Genomic DNA, 16,667 nt, shown 5'->3' on the forward strand with positions numbered 1-16,667 from the left:
ATGTGTGGCTCACTGCCTAATCCAACACATACATCTGGTAATAATAAACACTGATAAGTCATAAACAAAAAGGGCTTTCTTAATTCAAAGACTCCACAAAGTATTGGTAACATTAACATTTACATAAACACAAGCAAGCAATTTGTGTAAAATAGAATTTTTAAAATATTTCAATTTAAGTTACTAAAAAATAAAAATAAAAACTTTGATATTTTATTGCCCAGTCTTCAAAAAACTAACAGCCACTATCTTTGATTTGACAAAGTTACAAATCTGGTTTCAGTAGAGAGAAAACAACATATTGCCTCTGTTTAATGCAAAGGACAAAAAAGATCATCGCTGCAAATCATAATGTTTGGGTTCATGATGAAAACAGGAAACAGACAGGCTGCCCAGGTATAATTATGGTTATAGTCTAATGTGCCTTCAGGTTCAGCCAAGAATTAAAACCCAGTGAAGAGGGTAAGGAGAATTTACTTGCCTCTACCTTGCAACAGAAGGCAACTTTTAATAATACTCCCAGAAACATGTTACATAACCGACAGCAAACAACAATCTGATTCAAACCTCATTAGTAACAACATTCTGCCATGTCTCCCACTGAAATTAACAGCTGACTTCGCCAGAGGGAAAAGAAACGCAGCACATATCAATCTACCCATTTCTGTGGCGCCTACTACAGTGAACCAGACAAGTAGATAATACTACCAAATCCACGCAGATTCTACGAAAATTATTTTATTCTTTTCTTTTCCAGCTCCCTGCTCTCTTCCTCCTTTAAACCAGATGATATCATATGGATGCATTTAAAAAATCTAAGAGGAAAGTCGGTTGAGAAGATGCATCTAACTTTTACACTTAAGGGATGAATGGATTTTTATAACAAAAATAAACGAGACTAATTTATGCCATAATAGCAGCTCTGTGAAAAAATAAGGCACACTGAGGGAGCAGCAATGTAGAGAGGAAGGAAAGGAGGATGCTGACAAAAATGCAAACAATCATAAACAAAAATTAAATTAAAAGCCTAAACAAAATATGTATAACTTTTATGAAGGCCACGTTACTTTGTCTCTTGCGAGTTGTTTTGTATTCTTGTATAATCTCCAGGTTCACCTTAGAGGGATAAGAGTTAGCAAAGGAGTAAAAAAAAAATAATAATAATATAAAATAATTTGTTCAAATCCAAAAATAATACCTAGCTTAACTTGGAACCCACTAATTTCATAACAATATTCGGACCAATAAAATGGAAAACTATTACACTGTGTTTAGCTATTGTTTTCTGGTATCAAGCAGAAATTTTAAACTACTTGGATGGTACTATACCTACTGGGATTAACGTTTTCAACCTTTCAACTTTCAAATGAACATTAAAAACTAATTCACCCCGGGTAATTTGGGCACTGCAAGGAAATGTAAGTACTGTATTCCGGTTTTTAAAACAAAAAAAATTTTTTTTAAAGAATTTAAAAAAACAGCAACTCAAGTCCCCTTTCCTCTCAACTTCTGTGAGGCCAAGCCACAACCTCCACCTATCAAGTCTTTGGTGCTAGATAAGAACACGTTTGGTAGTGCCAGGCAACAGGCATGATGTGACAAACCCCAACCAGATTTGAAAACTTTTTCCATAGAAAGATAAGGTAAACAAGATATACTTAGCGCCACACCCATGTCAAGGCTCAGGCGGCCAGGAATGCCTCCCCCCTCCCCCCCCCCCCCCACACACACACCTCCCCCCTTCACCCCCAAGACCTCCAGCTGGTCAGGAAACAATGTCTCTACAATCAAGATAGAGATCTGGCCCAGGGTGTTCAGGCATTCCTCACCTCCAGGCTGGCCTACAGCTTCACTCTCCAATGCCATCCAAACCAGAATTGGAACGTTTTGTTAGGAAGCGGGCAAACGTCCAGAATACCCGACTATCCTCGTCCCAGCTCTTTTTGCAAACCAAAATCTGTTTTTGGCTACTGAGCATGCTCCAACTTAAGACGGGCGCCACATGGGAGTTTTCAAAGCGTAGGCTCCAAACTCCACGTAATAACAGCAGCTGAAGGGGGAAGAAAGGAAAAGGGAAAGGGGGGCGGGGGGGAGAGGGGGGAAGACGGACCCCGGAATATGAATCTACAGGATTGATACCGAAGTTAAGGACCTGGGCAGGGGCTGACTACCATGAAGGCAGCAGACTCGCTGCTGGGCACTCTCCGTGCAGCTATGCACAAGTTTCACACGAAGCAGAAGAAAGCTCTGCAGCGGTGAAAACCGGCATGGCAAGTGGCAGCCACCGGGCCCAACACCCGGTGGCGTGCAGGAGCAGGTCACAGCTGCCCGCCGTGTAATTCCCACCGATAAGGTGGATCCTTATCTCCGCAACACAAAGCGACGGCGGCACGGATTCGTCAAGCCACCGGACAGCTCTGCAGTGGCGCCGGCCAGGATGCTCCGCCGCCGAGCACGGCCATCGCCCCGGGGTGGTGCCTGGGTGAGGAAGAGCCACCCGGTCCTCTGGGCAGCAGCGGGGCCGGGGAGCCCCTCGGGGGCGTCCCCAACACCTCCCTCCCGGACCCGCGGTCACGCCGGCGCAGGACCAGGACCCGCCTCCGCCTCCGCCCCGCCTCACGACGCCCCCGGCCGCGGGCGAGGCCTCCGCCGCCAGACGGGCCGCCCGGTCCCCGCCCGCCCGCCCGGACCCCACAGGCCGGGGCTCGGCCTACCTCCCTCCCGGCAGGCCCGGGCGGTTTCGGCGGCGGCCGCGCCGAACGCCCCGCCTCGGCCCGCGTCCGCCCGGAGCGCCCGGCTCCGCCTGCGCCCCGCTCCCGCGCCCGCTCGCGCCCGGGCCCCTCACTCACTCTCCGGCCGCCGGGCGCGCTCTCCCCACCGTCGCTGCGCTTCCCCTCGGTGCAACTTTATTAGCAGCTCGGCCGCGGGACACGCGCACGGCGCCCGCTCGCCCAGGACCCGGATGAGGGAGGGAAAGAGCCCAGGGCACCCCCGTTCCCCGACCCCCCCGCGCGGAGGGCGGCGCATGCGCGCGAGCGCCCGAGTGACCGCCGCGGCTGGAAGGGCGGGAGGGCGGCCTCTGCCCGCCGCCCGCACACCGGCTTCTCGCCGCAGGGGCGGGGCCGGCAGTGAGAGTCCGACCCTGACCCGCGACCCCGTTTACTGGAGCGTGGACCCCGTATACCTGGAAGGTTTCGACTTTGATTCCCAGTCAGGACACATATCTAGGTTTTGGGTTCAATCCCTGGTCGGGCCTTTTACCTGAGGCAACCCAAGGATGTTTCTCCCTCACATCATCTCTCTCTCTCTCTCTCTCTCTCTCTCTCTCTCTCTCTCTCTCTCTCTCTCTCAAATCAATAAATATAAACACATCTTCGGGTGAGGATTTTAAAAAAAAAGTGAGAGTGGGCTAGCTCCCACCCCCAACCATAGCCACTATCCATCTCCACTAACCAAATCAACCCACTTCATAATAAAATAATTGGCCTCAACGTGGACAATTGGAGATGTACCCAGTGATATAGAAAGAGCAAATAAAGACATCATCAGATGCAACTTTACTATTTTTATCGACTTGTACTAGAAATCTGAGTGAAGACCATCCTCTGAAAAAGTATCTTTAAAAACAAGCTCCTGAGTTATCTTCTTAGCGCTTCTTAACTAGATGCGGCCCCAGACCCCTCTTATATGGAAATCTTGGAGCCTCTCCTAGCCCCACCCTTGCAGGCACAGGTTGAACTCCCTGAGGGATACTTGGTGGATCTCCAAGGTGCTGCAAGTGGCCACCTTGGAGATCCACCAAGTATCCCTCAGGGAGTTCAACCCCAGTAGCCCTTCCACCTCCTGGGGGCAGAGGATATCCTGTGGGGAGCCAAGCCCCTGGGGAGGCCATCTATAGGTTGATATCACTCCATTCCATCTCCTGGGGCAAGAGTCTAACCCTTTCCTTAGTACTTGGGGCTATTCTCAATGCTTTCCCAATCCAATTTCCCAAAACTATCAGTGTTTCCTAGAATATGATAGTGTACCACCTGGGGCAGGGGTGGGGAATGTCCCGCCTACTGGCCTATAAGGCCTGAGAAATCATTTGGTCTGGCCCTGCCAAGGCATTAGGGGTGAGTTAATTAAGTGTTTGACCAAATATAGTAAGCTAGTTTTTAAGTTTATAATTTTGTATGGTCCGTTACATTAAAAATATCCAAATGGTTGCCAAGACCGGTTTGGCTCAGTGGATAGAGCGTCGGTCTGTGGACTGAAAGGTCCCAGGTTCCATTCCGGTCAAGGGCATGTACATTTGTTGCGGGCATATCCCCGGTGGGGGTTGTGCAGGAGGCAGCTGGTCGATGTTTCTCTCTCATCAACGTTTCTAGCTCTCTATCCCTCTCTATTCCTCTCTGTGGAAAATCAATAAAATATATTTTAAAAAAATAAAAAATAAAAAAAATATATATATATACTGTATATATATATATACAGTGTGTATATATATATATATATATATATACAGTGTGTGTGTGTGTGTATATATATATATATATATATATATATATATATATATATATCCAAATGGCCCTGGCTGGTTTGGCTGAGTGGATAGAGCGACAACCTAGGGACTGAAGGGTCCAGATTCCATTCCAGTCAAGGGCACATGCCTGGGTTGCTGGCTCCATGCCCAATAGGGGGTGTGCAGGAGGCAGCCAATCAATGGTTCTCATCATTGATGTTTCGGTCTCACTCTCCCTCCCCTTTCCTCTCTGAAATCAATAAAAATATATTTTTTAAAAATATATATCCAAATGGCCATTGGCAGAAAAAAAATTACCCACTCCTGACCTAGGAAATCCAATTTGGAGAGTATTAGTGAAGAAAAAAAAAATTATTTTTACCTTAAAAGTTCAATACCCATTTTCTAATATTCCACTATAAATAAATCCTTTTTAAATAATCTAAGTTTTTTTTTTTTAATGGGATCCTTTTTAATTCTTTCATACCTTAATCTTCAAAAGTATTCCCAATCTGACCTTTTGTCACCAGTCTCCTGCCACCTTCACTGCTGAGCGAGAATCATCTCACCTGACACACAAAGGGGTCAGCTGCTATTTTGCTTCAGGCTCCTTCAGCCATTTGTTTCCACTGTGAAGAGACAAAGCTAATGTTGCAAAAATCTGCCTCAGGGTGGCCATCTCAAATGTGGACAGGGGCCTAGTGAGGCAGTGTAGTGGGCCAGGTTGGGGAAACAGAGGGTCCCTGCTCTCATCAAAAGGAGCAGTTGCTTTTCCACGCCAGTCAGCTATCACCACAGGGAATTGCAGGAATCAGGACCCAGTGCTGGCAGATCTGATTTTTCAAAAGCAGCTGGAAATCTGGATCCTAATGCAAAATGTTCGGTTTTAGATGTTAGCAACTCCTTTCATTTTTTTCTGTCTTTGTCACTCTCTTTCTTAGACAGTCAGGAGGCCAACCCTGTTACATGCCAAGCAAAACAAATCCATGGTCCCGATTTAGCCTGCTGGCCATAAGTTTGCAATCTCAGGTCTGCATCTTAAACCTCTTTACTACATCATAAACTTTGTGAAAGTAAAGTCTGTGTACTTTAACTCTTTGTCACACTCACTGATTATTTGTTGTTAATTCAGAATTTTCCAGCCCTTGGAAGGCACATATTTCTGGAGCCTGCATGGATTTACAACTCCCAGAAGTGCCTATAACCCTTACTTGAAGGATGCTTTTTTTTTTTTTTTCTTCCAGGACTGATGTTTGCAGAGTGCTTTGTTGAACATTATAAGACATAACAATTTGGTTTAAATGTTTTGTACACTAGAGCCACTTCTTACTTCAAACAGATAGTAAAGTCCTTCTCCAAACAAACTGTTTGCTGTCTGGACAGTCACTGCACATATGTAAGGAACAATTTGTGATTACAGGATTTCTTGTAACAACCACATTTAAAAATCTCAAAGCCAACAGTTCTGTTTCCTGAACTGTGTGTCCACATATTGATCAAATCATACAGAGACTCAACCTCTCCAAGTTGCTATGTGGGCTCAGCTTAGGTCTTAAATTGCAAAAGATGATCATCTAGAAGAGAGAAATGGAAACCTTAGCATCACAACAGCTGCCCCCAAGAGGACTGAGAAATTATCCAGACCTCACAGGGTATAGAACATCAGACAGATCACTAAATATCTATATTAGGGGTGTCGAACTCAATCAGAGAAGGGGCCAAAATCTAAAATCCAGCCTAAATCGCGGGCCGAATGGTTTACTGAACAGTCATAAACTGACAATGTCATAAACTGACAGCGGAGTGCAGTGATGACAGCGCGGTGCGGGCCACATTGCAAGGCCTGGCGGGCTGGATTTGGCCCGTGGGCCTTGTGTTTGACACATGTGATCTATATAGTCAAAAAGATATCAAGCAGCAGATGAACAGGCCTGCCAGAACCAGAGGAATGGAGTAAGGAAGTCACAGTTTTGGACTAGCAAATGGGATTTAAAAACAAATGTAGAATAGGATGATCTGAGCGGATAGATAATCAGTAGGGCACCACAACAGACGATCTGCTTTTCAGTTTTGCATTCACCTGACCAAAAACATCAGATAAAAGATAAATATTCAATTTTACTGTGAGAAATCTATTTCTGGATAATTTAGGCCTATACTTTCAACCATGGATGCCTATGTACATATTTTTTAAAAATATTTTATTGATTTTGTACAGAGAGGAAGGGAGAGAGATAGTTAGAAATATCCATGAGAGAGAGTCATCAATCAGCTGCCTCTTGCACACCCCCTACTGGGGATATGCCTGCAACCAAGGTACATGCCCTTGACCAGAATCGAACCTGGGACCCTTCAGTCCCAAGCTGACACTCTATCCATTGAGCCAAACCGGTCCCGGCACCTGTGTACATATTTGATAATGTTTGAGGACAATGTTGGTTGTTACACTATACCTAAGAGGGAGATACAAGTGGCATCTACTAAGTAGGCCAGTGATGCTGTCAGCATTCTACAATACACAGGATAGCCTCCTTCTACCGAGAGTCATTCAGTCCCAGATGTCAATAGTGCTGAGGTTGAGAAAACCTTATTAGGTTTTGTGTGTTTATTTTTGAATTGGGTTGATGTTTAGGGGAGGAAAAAATGGGCCTTTTCTTTGAATTTTTCCAGTAATTGTTTTAATCATTTGGTGGACAGAACCAGCCTATATGTTGACATGGAGAAAAAAAAAAAATTTTTTTTTAAGAGAGAAAAGAAGGGAGAGAGAGAAAAAAACACACATCGATTTGCTGTTCCATTTACTCATCATTCATTGATTGATTCTTATGTGTACCATGCCTGGGATCAAACCCAAACATTGGTGATAGTGATGATGCTCTAACCAACTGTGCTACCTGGCCAGGGCCAGAATCAGCCTAAACGTTTAGTCCATGGCCTACTCCCACCTTGAATTTTCCAGACCAAGAAAGGAGGTAATTTTCAGGAAACATGAGATATGAAGAACTGGAGTAATTAACTCAGCCTTTCAATATTTTTTTAAAGAAATTTTAAGTAAAATTTTATTGTTAAATATGGGTAATTGAAGCAAATTGGTTTTGGTTTCAATATCCTTAATACATATCTCATTTCCACCCTTTGCTGAAGCTTAGAAAATTCTCCCTAAATGACCAGTACACACCCAGTAGAAATGGAAGAATGTGATCATGTTTGGAAGTGTTACCCAGCATAGAAGGATCAGTGAATGAATGGCATCAGGGAGACTCATAAAGGGTCTGGTAGCCACCTCAAAGACTTCTCACTTCCCCAGACAGTCATGGCAAGTGGACATCAGAGCAAAAAATATCTGTTTGTTTGAGTCTCCCAGACAGTGTCCTGGAAATAAAGCTGCCTTTTCATGTTCTGAAAATTCTATATTTCAACTGCCAAACTACCCTACCCCAATCCTCACTATCAGAAATAGTGCAGGAGCAAGAGCTAAAGTAGGAAATGTTGTGAGAAGAGTGAGTTTCCCAGGAAATGACGAGCAAAGTCGCAATTCACGATCCCATCTGAGAGAGAGAGAAAAAAAAATCATGTTACAATTTTCAAAAGAAACTCGTGTTCGTTTTTTAACAGAAGGAGCCAAGTTCCTGCACCAGCCAGAGAATACACTAAAAGGATTTCATCCAATATTTGAAAGGATTTTTCCAGCAAAATTTGAGTGTTCTGATGTGAAATGTTTCCTTCATAATCCACAGACCCTTATTTTCACAACTCAGAAGCTGAGAATCTTACTGGACTGAAAAAAAGGAAAAAGAAAGTAAAAGAATGACATTTCCCTCCACCGGGAGCACAGCAATCTCACGACTATAGACTTCAGGGTGGGATATCAGAGATTCCATGAGCCCCTGGAATGAATATGCACACTTTTGTGTATATACCTCTGTACACATTTTCTGCAAAAAACAGTCCATAGCTTCCATCAGATTCTCCAAGAGTTTCCTGACCCCCAAATGTCTGCCGATGCTTAAAGCAATGGTTACTTTATGTGTGGTGTAAATTTAATGTGTCCATTTTAAGTTCTCTTCTCTTTTTTCGGAGCAACCTCATTGGGAGAGGCCTCTCTAGGGAAGGGCGCTTAGTGGAGAAGGTAGGAACCCGGCTTGCCTGTCTCCAACCATCTGCTACATTAAAGAGGGCCTCCTGTGGCTGGAATCCAAAACACAAAATTAAAAGGGCTGCTTGCACTCAGAGCCATAAAACAAAGAGGCTTTCTAAAGCAGGGCTTGGAGCGAACACTCATTTCTTCCTGACTTCAGCAGCATCTGTTCTTCCCGATGGCGAACACTCTCCAAGTTAACTCAACTGACCTCCATGGTTCTACGTTCTCAGTTTTCATCCTCAGAGACGGAGTCTCAGAAGAGCCCAACCACATGTGCACTCCGCCAGGAATCCAGAGCGGCAGGTGAAAATCGGGGAGTGTGCTATGGAATGGGGGAGAGGCAAAGGAGACGGAAACTTCACGTTCTCTAGGGTGCCTTGGAACGGCACTAATCTTGGTTGTGAGAACTCTGAAGCCAGACACCCTGTGTGAGCACAGGCTGCCTCACGACCTGTGTCAACTCGCACAAGCTTCTAACCAATCTGTGTTCCAGTCTCTTCATCTGTGAAATAGGGATAACAATAGTAGCAACTGAATAGAATTATTATGAGGATTAAATGAATACAGACTTGTTAGGTGCCCAGAACAGTGCCTGGCACATAGTACATGCCATGCAAACGTTTGTTTTAAAAACACACATTTCCAGCCCTACCTAGTTTGGCTCAGTGGATAGAGCATCAGCCTGTGAACTGAAGGGTCCTGGGTTCAATTCCAGTCAAGAGCACATACTCGATCCCCAGTAGGAGACATCTTATCATTGATGTTTCTATCTCTCTCTCTCTTCCTTTCTCTCTGAAATCAATAAAGATATTTTAAAATAATAATAACACATATTTTCATTGATATGACAGCACTTTCTAAAATATCCTTCCCAAATTCATTTGAACATAAATTGTATATTCACTGTACCTGAGAGTAGATCCTCTTCTCTTCTTACTTGAATAGGTGATCTCATTTACTCTCAAGTATGATCTATCACAGATAATTCCCAAATTTCTGTTTCTATCTTGCACTTGACTAATGAACTTCGGGCCCTTAAACTACCCTCTTACTGTCTCTACTGGACTGCAGATTTTGGATTTTGTCTGCCTACCATACTCTCTAGCCTCCATTCTTCTGCTTCCTTTATGGTATCATTGCCCCTCTATATTAACCACAATACCAGACATTTCACCTCAGAGATGGGCATGTGACTCAGGAGGGTTATCATAGTTCTCCATTAGCCAGGCCATCATGATTGATTTGTAAATGGGCATGTGACCCAAGCAAAGTAACATATATTATCCCTTAGACTTTTGTTTGGATGTTGAAAGAAAGAAGTCCTCCTTCTTGTCACTGCTAAGGTAAGGGTGACTCAGGCTGCCAAGGAACATCTGCCACCATGTAAGGCGGGTTTCCTGGAGCCAAAAGAGAAAAGCAGAGCTGATGTACAGAGAAGAAGCCCTCGTTCCAGCTGTGCCTGACGGGCTAATGATCCTCCTTAGGCTTCCCAATTACATCAGCCTATAAATTCTGCTTTTGTTTAAGCTAATTTTGTTTCTACCACTTGTTACACCTGCGCTTGGCAATCTCACTGGATTTATCAGGTCCAAATCTGAACTTCTGACATTTGTCATTCTTTCTCCCCAACCTGGTCCTGCTCCAATCTTCACCATGTCAATAAATGGCAGTTCCATCATATAGCAGCTTATACCGATCAGTCATCTGTGGCATATTGGATTATTGTCCTAAATCATCATTCCTTTCCTGTTGTATAATTATACAGTTATACCCTTTGCCACGTGACTTTGCAGTATCTTTTCCTAGAGAAGGTGACATGTACTTCCTTGCCCCTTTGATGTTGACTTTGGCCATGTTGACATTTATGCATAATAACGAATATTGATCAAGCAGGTACTTTATGCTAAGTACAAAGCAATGTCCCTTATATATTTTATTAAACACCACAGTGAACACACAATGTAGCTGTTATTGCAAACATCATAATCTCCTTTTTCTAAGTAAAGAAATTAAGGCACAAGCCATTAAGAAACTAGCTTTGTGAAAGTACATACTACCATTCATGTTTCTAACTCTGCCTTGGGTGTGTGTTTGCGGGTAAGGGGGGTGTTTTTAAGAATTAGTGTTTTCAAAATGCTTTGCTGATCCTTGAAAGATATAATGAAATTTGGTTGAAATATTTTGTACGGTAGGCCCCATTCCTCACTCTGTGCATTCTGGAAGACCTTACATTCTCTGCTTCCCACAAGCCAGTGGCTTCCAACTTCTCCCACCATCTCCCTATACTACCCTCCTGTCCCCTATCATTACATTGGTCTCTCTCCTGTCCCCACTATTTCCAACTTGACATCACATTCCCATCAACACACCTTTACTTTCTCAGAAACCTCTGAGCAAAGGTCCCCTCCTGCAGCCTGTCCTATCTTTCTTTCCCAAACCAACTTGAATTCCTCCTTTGCAAGGCCTGCCTAGTCCTCACGGAGCGTTTTTTTGATGCTTGATATTAAGGAAGCTGCATAAGAAGGGAAAGATATGCAATGTAGAGATGCTGAGATGTGAGGGATGGCACAGCCATTTTACAGATAAGGAGATGAAAACTCAGAGAAGCAAAGTCAATTCCTGAGTTTATGTAGATCATCAGCAATGGAATTAGAATTCAAATCCAGATGAGTCTGACACCCAAACTCATGCTCTACACATAATGGATGTTCTCCTGTCTCACTCTCACTGACACACTCTAATCTTCTTGTTCCCCAGCAAAATGGTTCTGGTGAATCCTATGGTGATAGTTAGGGAATCATAATACTCTGAAGTGAATTGGAAAACAAAACAAAACAAAACAAAAAAACAACAACCCACAATAGGTTACTAAGTAAGAGAATGAATGAATGCATGGATAAATAAATAAATGTGTCAATGGACACAATTGCAATTTTAAAACTGACTATGTGGTGTTTGGTGATGGTGAAGTCACTCAGAGCAAGTAGGTCATAAAACTTTGTATTTACTCTAACAGTCAGGTAAGGGCCCTGAGCAAGCTCCAAAGGCCCCGAGTGAATGGAGTTACTGTTCCAACATGTTTATCTTGAAGTGTAGTGAAACCTATTAATTCTATTTGTATAATGACTAATGCCTCCGCGGATGTATCATTTACAATATGGTGGCATTACTAATGTGCCACATTAAAGGTGATTTGAACCGATGAATCAAATCAGTTAAGCTGCTCTAAGTCAATGCGGGCTGCCCAAGTCATGCGGTGTACTGTTTCCACTGCCGAGAGGAGCCGTGCTAAGCAGAGCAGGGATGTTGATCTCATCTGTGTTGCTTCTGCAGGCCTGTTTTTGTAAGAGCACAATCGCACTTGGTACTGAAAGCCAGAGTTCAACTGTTTTAAATACAAGGCAAGAAGTCGGCAAAGTCTCCCGCCCTGGATGTGCCGCAGATGGAGCAGTTGGAGCCCCCTGCCAGATCATTCTGTCAAAAACTGAGATGTCTGAGCTCCAATGTGGTGCTGGCTCCTGATGTCTCTGAGCTCCAAGCAAAAACCGTCTGGGGATTGCTTCTGGTTTTCAGGACCATAGGAAAGAAAGCTATGTATCATGTAGGTTAAATATTTGCCTTACTTGTTTATGATTTCTGGATAAGTTTCTATTCTATGCACTATAATGGTAAAAAAATAAAAATAAAAAAAAAATTGCTCCATACATCCCTCTTTTTATTCATGAAAAGTGAGGATATTCAGAGATAAGCTATCAGTGGAAAAGCATACCCACTTCTCTCCTTGAACCTCCCGTCCCATCTTCCTTCAGTCAGTTCCTTGTTCCTATGCCTGGCTTTATGATTTGAAACCTCCTTTCTGATTCATTTATTCACTGAAAAGCATTTGTGGAGTGCTTGCTATGTGCCAGGCCTTGGGCTAAACACTAGAAATGCTTAAAATGAGAAAACAGGCAAGACCCCTGCTCACATAGAATGCAATCACATCAGGAAGGCAGCCATCAATGGCTCTATCGCTACTCTGCCTAAATAAGATGATCCCCAAACACTTCCTTCATTCTTTGGATCAGCATTGGCTGAGCTAAACTTTTCCCCTCTCTCTCCCATCTCCTCATCATATGCCTGGAATTCATTTTTGAGGTCTATAACCCATCTTGGGGAAATAGATATACTCATGCCCTGCTTAATTTTGTTGTTTTTGCAACACAAGCAAAGTGGAGTGACTATAAGCATCCAGACACCCAAGTACCCACACTGCATCGACTCCTGAAGGATTAGTGCCTGGGGGGCTGGTGACTACCACCGATGCACAAACAGGCCAGGTCTTCACCTACCTATGAAATTTCACTTTAAGAACCCCCGGCATTCCTGGGACTACTAAAATACATGAACAATTTCGTCAGCAGCCAATGCCCCACAGCTATGTGAGCAGATCAGGAAAACAGGCCCTAGACACAGATTTGTTTTACTGAGCAGTTTCTAGCTGCCACTTTTTAGAGACTCTTAGCAGCCTTAAGGGAAAACTAATGGGGTCCTTTGTGTGTGTCTGTTTTTGTTTGCCTGATTTATACAAGCACACAATAAGGACAAACACTCAGAGAAAAACTCATTCTCATCCTCACACTTGGGTAGTTTTTATTCCTTAAAATTGAAAGGAAGGGATAAATATGAGTGACCATTGGTTAAGGAGGCATTTTACAAGGCTCTCTGGAAGTGCAGGGTGGCAAGGACTGTGATTTCCTGGGCCATGAAGTCACTTTGATTCCAGGGCAACTAGTATGATAGCATGGGGCATGGTTGGGAATGAGCCAGCCTTTCCTTTTCTCTCTCTCTCTCTCTCTCTCTCTCTCTCTCTCTCTCTCTCTCTCTCTCTCTCTCTCTCTCTCTCTCTCTTAGAATTCCTGATAGGTAGACTTCTCAAAAGAAATTCCCAAACTTGTTGCCACCCAAAATGAATTATATTGGATAGAATTTCATGCCAAGCTTCCTCAAAAAATATTGGCTTCTCTCATGCCCAGCTCATTTGCAATTTGGCCGGGATATCACTCCTCATCTAGGCAATTGTGGACAGTTTGTAGGACTACTTCTACTCAAATCACATGGCACAAGTCAAAACCACATTTCCAGGAATTAATTTGCTCAGGGGGCTTTCCTGACAAGGTTGCTGTGGGTATGGCAGACACCTGAGCTTGCTGGACTCCATTTTGGCCAGCCCAGCACACAAAGCGAGACCCAGGGAATCTGCTTGGGATGGACAGCTTCCCCCATACAAAGCAGTCACTGATTTATTTATTTATGAAAACATTCATCGTACTTTTACCGATAGCCTACAACGTGACAGGCTTTGTAACCGATGCCAGACACAATGGTGAGCAAAAACAGACCCAGTTCCTGCCCACACAGATTGTATGACCTAGCAGGAGAGACAGGTATTAATCAAATAACCACCTGGTATAAAAAGGAGCATGAACCAATGAGCACATAGAACCAGGGGGCAGGGAGGACTGCTCTGACAAAGAGGTGCTTGAGCTGAGATCTGAAGGATGAACAGGAGTTAATTGAGGGTGAAGTTTGCGTGGGGAAAGCCTTCCAGGCAGAGGAGGGAATAGGGTGTGTGAAGATTTCAGGTACAGGAGAGAGTGGTGATGGTGGTAATGAAAAACTGAGGGAAGACCAGTGTTGGACAGAGAACACAAGTGGGCATGAGCCTGGAAAGGGCAGGGGTGGAGGTATGGGCTGGGGGCAGAACAAGCCAGGGCTTTGTAGGCCAGGGCTGGTGTTTGGGACTTACCCTAACTGTGCATCGCAGGTCAGAGCTGGGGCTCGGGCAGCTGCCTTCCTAATGAAGAGCAAGGCTGGTGGCATCAGAGAAGACCTATGGACGGGGAGGAGATAGGAAGATGGGGTTATTCAAAGGACAAGCTCTCAGGAGCACCATCACTGTCTCACCTGGGACTTCTATCCAAGGGCAGCCTTGGACCACTCAGCCACCCCAGACCCACCCCATCTGGCACTCCCAAGGCCTTGTCTTACTTTCTTGTTTTGTTGTGACCCTGGAACTGTAGAGGCAGGGGTGTTACCCACATGCATATCAATGGATGGGAAGGGCAGGGGTGAGATAAGATGATGGAGGAGCTGGGAAGATATGTCTGGGGCAGTGGTCTGCAAACTCATTAGTCAACAGAGCCAAATATCAATAGTACAACGATTGACATTTCTTTTGAGAGCCAAATTTTTTAAACTTAAACTTCTTCTAACGCCACCTCTTCAAAATAGACTCGCCCAGGCCGTGGTATTTTGTGGAAGAGCCACACTCAAGGGACCAAAGAGCGTCATGTGGCTCGAGAGCCGCAGTTTGCCTACCACGGGTCTGGGGCAAACAAGCCCCAGGGAGGACTTTTGCCCTTCCATGTGTTAAATGTCACTTCCTTCTGGGGTGGGAGCAGGGGGAACTCTTCCAGGACTTATAAATGGCCAGACACCCTGGAGCTCTTGTATGAAGAGCTAGGCACCTGGACTGATATCTGTGATGTAAAGAAGGGGTAGGGACTTGTTTGTCCAATTCTTTGCTGTGTTGCATGTAGGTACATAGCAGACCCAGAGTAAATGTTATTAATTAAATTCTAATGCAAAACATACAAAAGGCAGTTTTAATGTTCTCTTATTACCTTGAGGGAAAATAGAAGCAATATCCTAAAATTTTGTCCTCTGAGATGGAGTAGATGTTATGTTTTAAATGGAGAGCAAAGCCCCCAATGGATGGCTCATTGTCCCATGCACTAAAGAGGTTGCAGGTTCAATTCCTGGTCAGGGCACTCACAGTGAAGTACTCTCTGCCAGGCCAGGTCTGAGGCCAAACAGCTCGAAGGTTCTAGTTCCCAGAGAGCATCTTCAGATGCGCACAGTGCCCTTCCTTGCCCCAGGCAGCACTTGGGAACCTGGCTCTGATGGGAGCTTTTCAACAGCGAAAGATGGGCAGAGAAAGGAATAGGGTGTGGGTAGGTGGTGGGGGCCCAGGTGTCTTGGGAGGGTTCTCTCTTTTCTCCTGTTACTTACAGCCTCCAGTAGACAAGGCAGGGCCCTTGCCAAAGGATCCTTACAGTTTGATCTGGGATAAAAAAAAATTTTTTAAATTAAATGGTGGAATGAAACACCAGGCAAGAAAGGAGAACCGTGAGATGGGATGGGAGGTGGGTTCTGGGTGGCTAAGAGGAGGCTGGGTGTGAGGAGGGCTCTGTGTGGCTAAGAGGAGGCTGGAGGACAGGTGGGTGGTATCAGGAAGGGAGTGTTCAGAGTCAGCTAAAGGGAAAGGAGCTGGGGTCTGAGGGTGAGAGAAAGGTGGAGTCACCTGGCAGAGAGAGAAGTCTCCAGGCTTTGAATCGGGATCACTTTGGGTTCAAGAGGGAAAGGGTCTGTGTTTGAGCTTGTGGGTAACAGCTTGGGTTTCCTGAGGAAGGAAGAAGGCCCAGGAGTCCGGACAAGGAGTGCACAGGACTGAACCAGACAGTCTGGCACTTTAGGTTCCTGTCCAGTAGAAAGAACAAAGATTAAAACTAGACAGTCAAGTGTACATTTTTATCATGTTCGTCTCAGATCCTCTTCATCATCATTTCTCATTGTTTCTTAATTAGCAGGCACTTGAGTTCAATTCAACTCAGGGTTAGTGAAGAGAGGGACCCAGTCCTGTGAGAATCCCCTTAGTCTTGGCAAGTTCACCCTCCATCTGTTTCCAAGTGAGATATTCAGAGGCTGTCTATGTGTGTGCACATGTGTGTGGGTGGGAGGGGGAGAGGTGGTGTGGCAGTAGTCATGTGTATCTCCATAAAAATCAATCATTTTCTCTTCCTCACTGGCCCCTTCTCATTTCTATCCACTTTCTCCATCTTCCCTGCTGCCCCCCTAGCTCACAGCACTATCCTCTCTTGTCTGGAGGGCCCACAGAGTGTTTATTCCCACCCATCTTGCTGATTTCTGTATCCCTTCCTCAAGGAAGCCCCAATCCAGAGTGGTTCTAGGCTCCCATAG

General features: G+C 44.7%; 1 protein-coding gene across 2 annotated transcripts in view; it reads right to left on the bottom strand.

Moving 5' to 3' along the window:
* The window catches only part of SMAD5 (SMAD family member 5), a 42,452-nt gene extending 39,434 nt beyond the window's left edge, over positions 1–3,018 (bottom strand). The window contains exons 1-2 of one of the 2 annotated variants that reach the window (XM_084884563.1): positions 2,850–3,018; positions 1,830–2,050 (exon numbers count right to left, since the gene is read on the bottom strand). The gene's annotated coding sequence lies outside the window, so the exon portion shown is untranslated. The remainder of the gene's footprint in view (positions 1–1,829; positions 2,051–2,849) is intronic. The other variant, XM_084884562.1, reaches the window with a different exon arrangement.
* Between the last annotated feature and the right edge of the window lie 13,649 nt (positions 3,019–16,667).

The sequence above is a fragment of the Pipistrellus hanaki genome (genome assembly GCF_964339955.1).
Source record: "Pipistrellus hanaki genome assembly, chromosome: 5".
Taxonomy (NCBI): domain Eukaryota; kingdom Metazoa; phylum Chordata; class Mammalia; order Chiroptera; family Vespertilionidae; genus Pipistrellus; species Pipistrellus hanaki.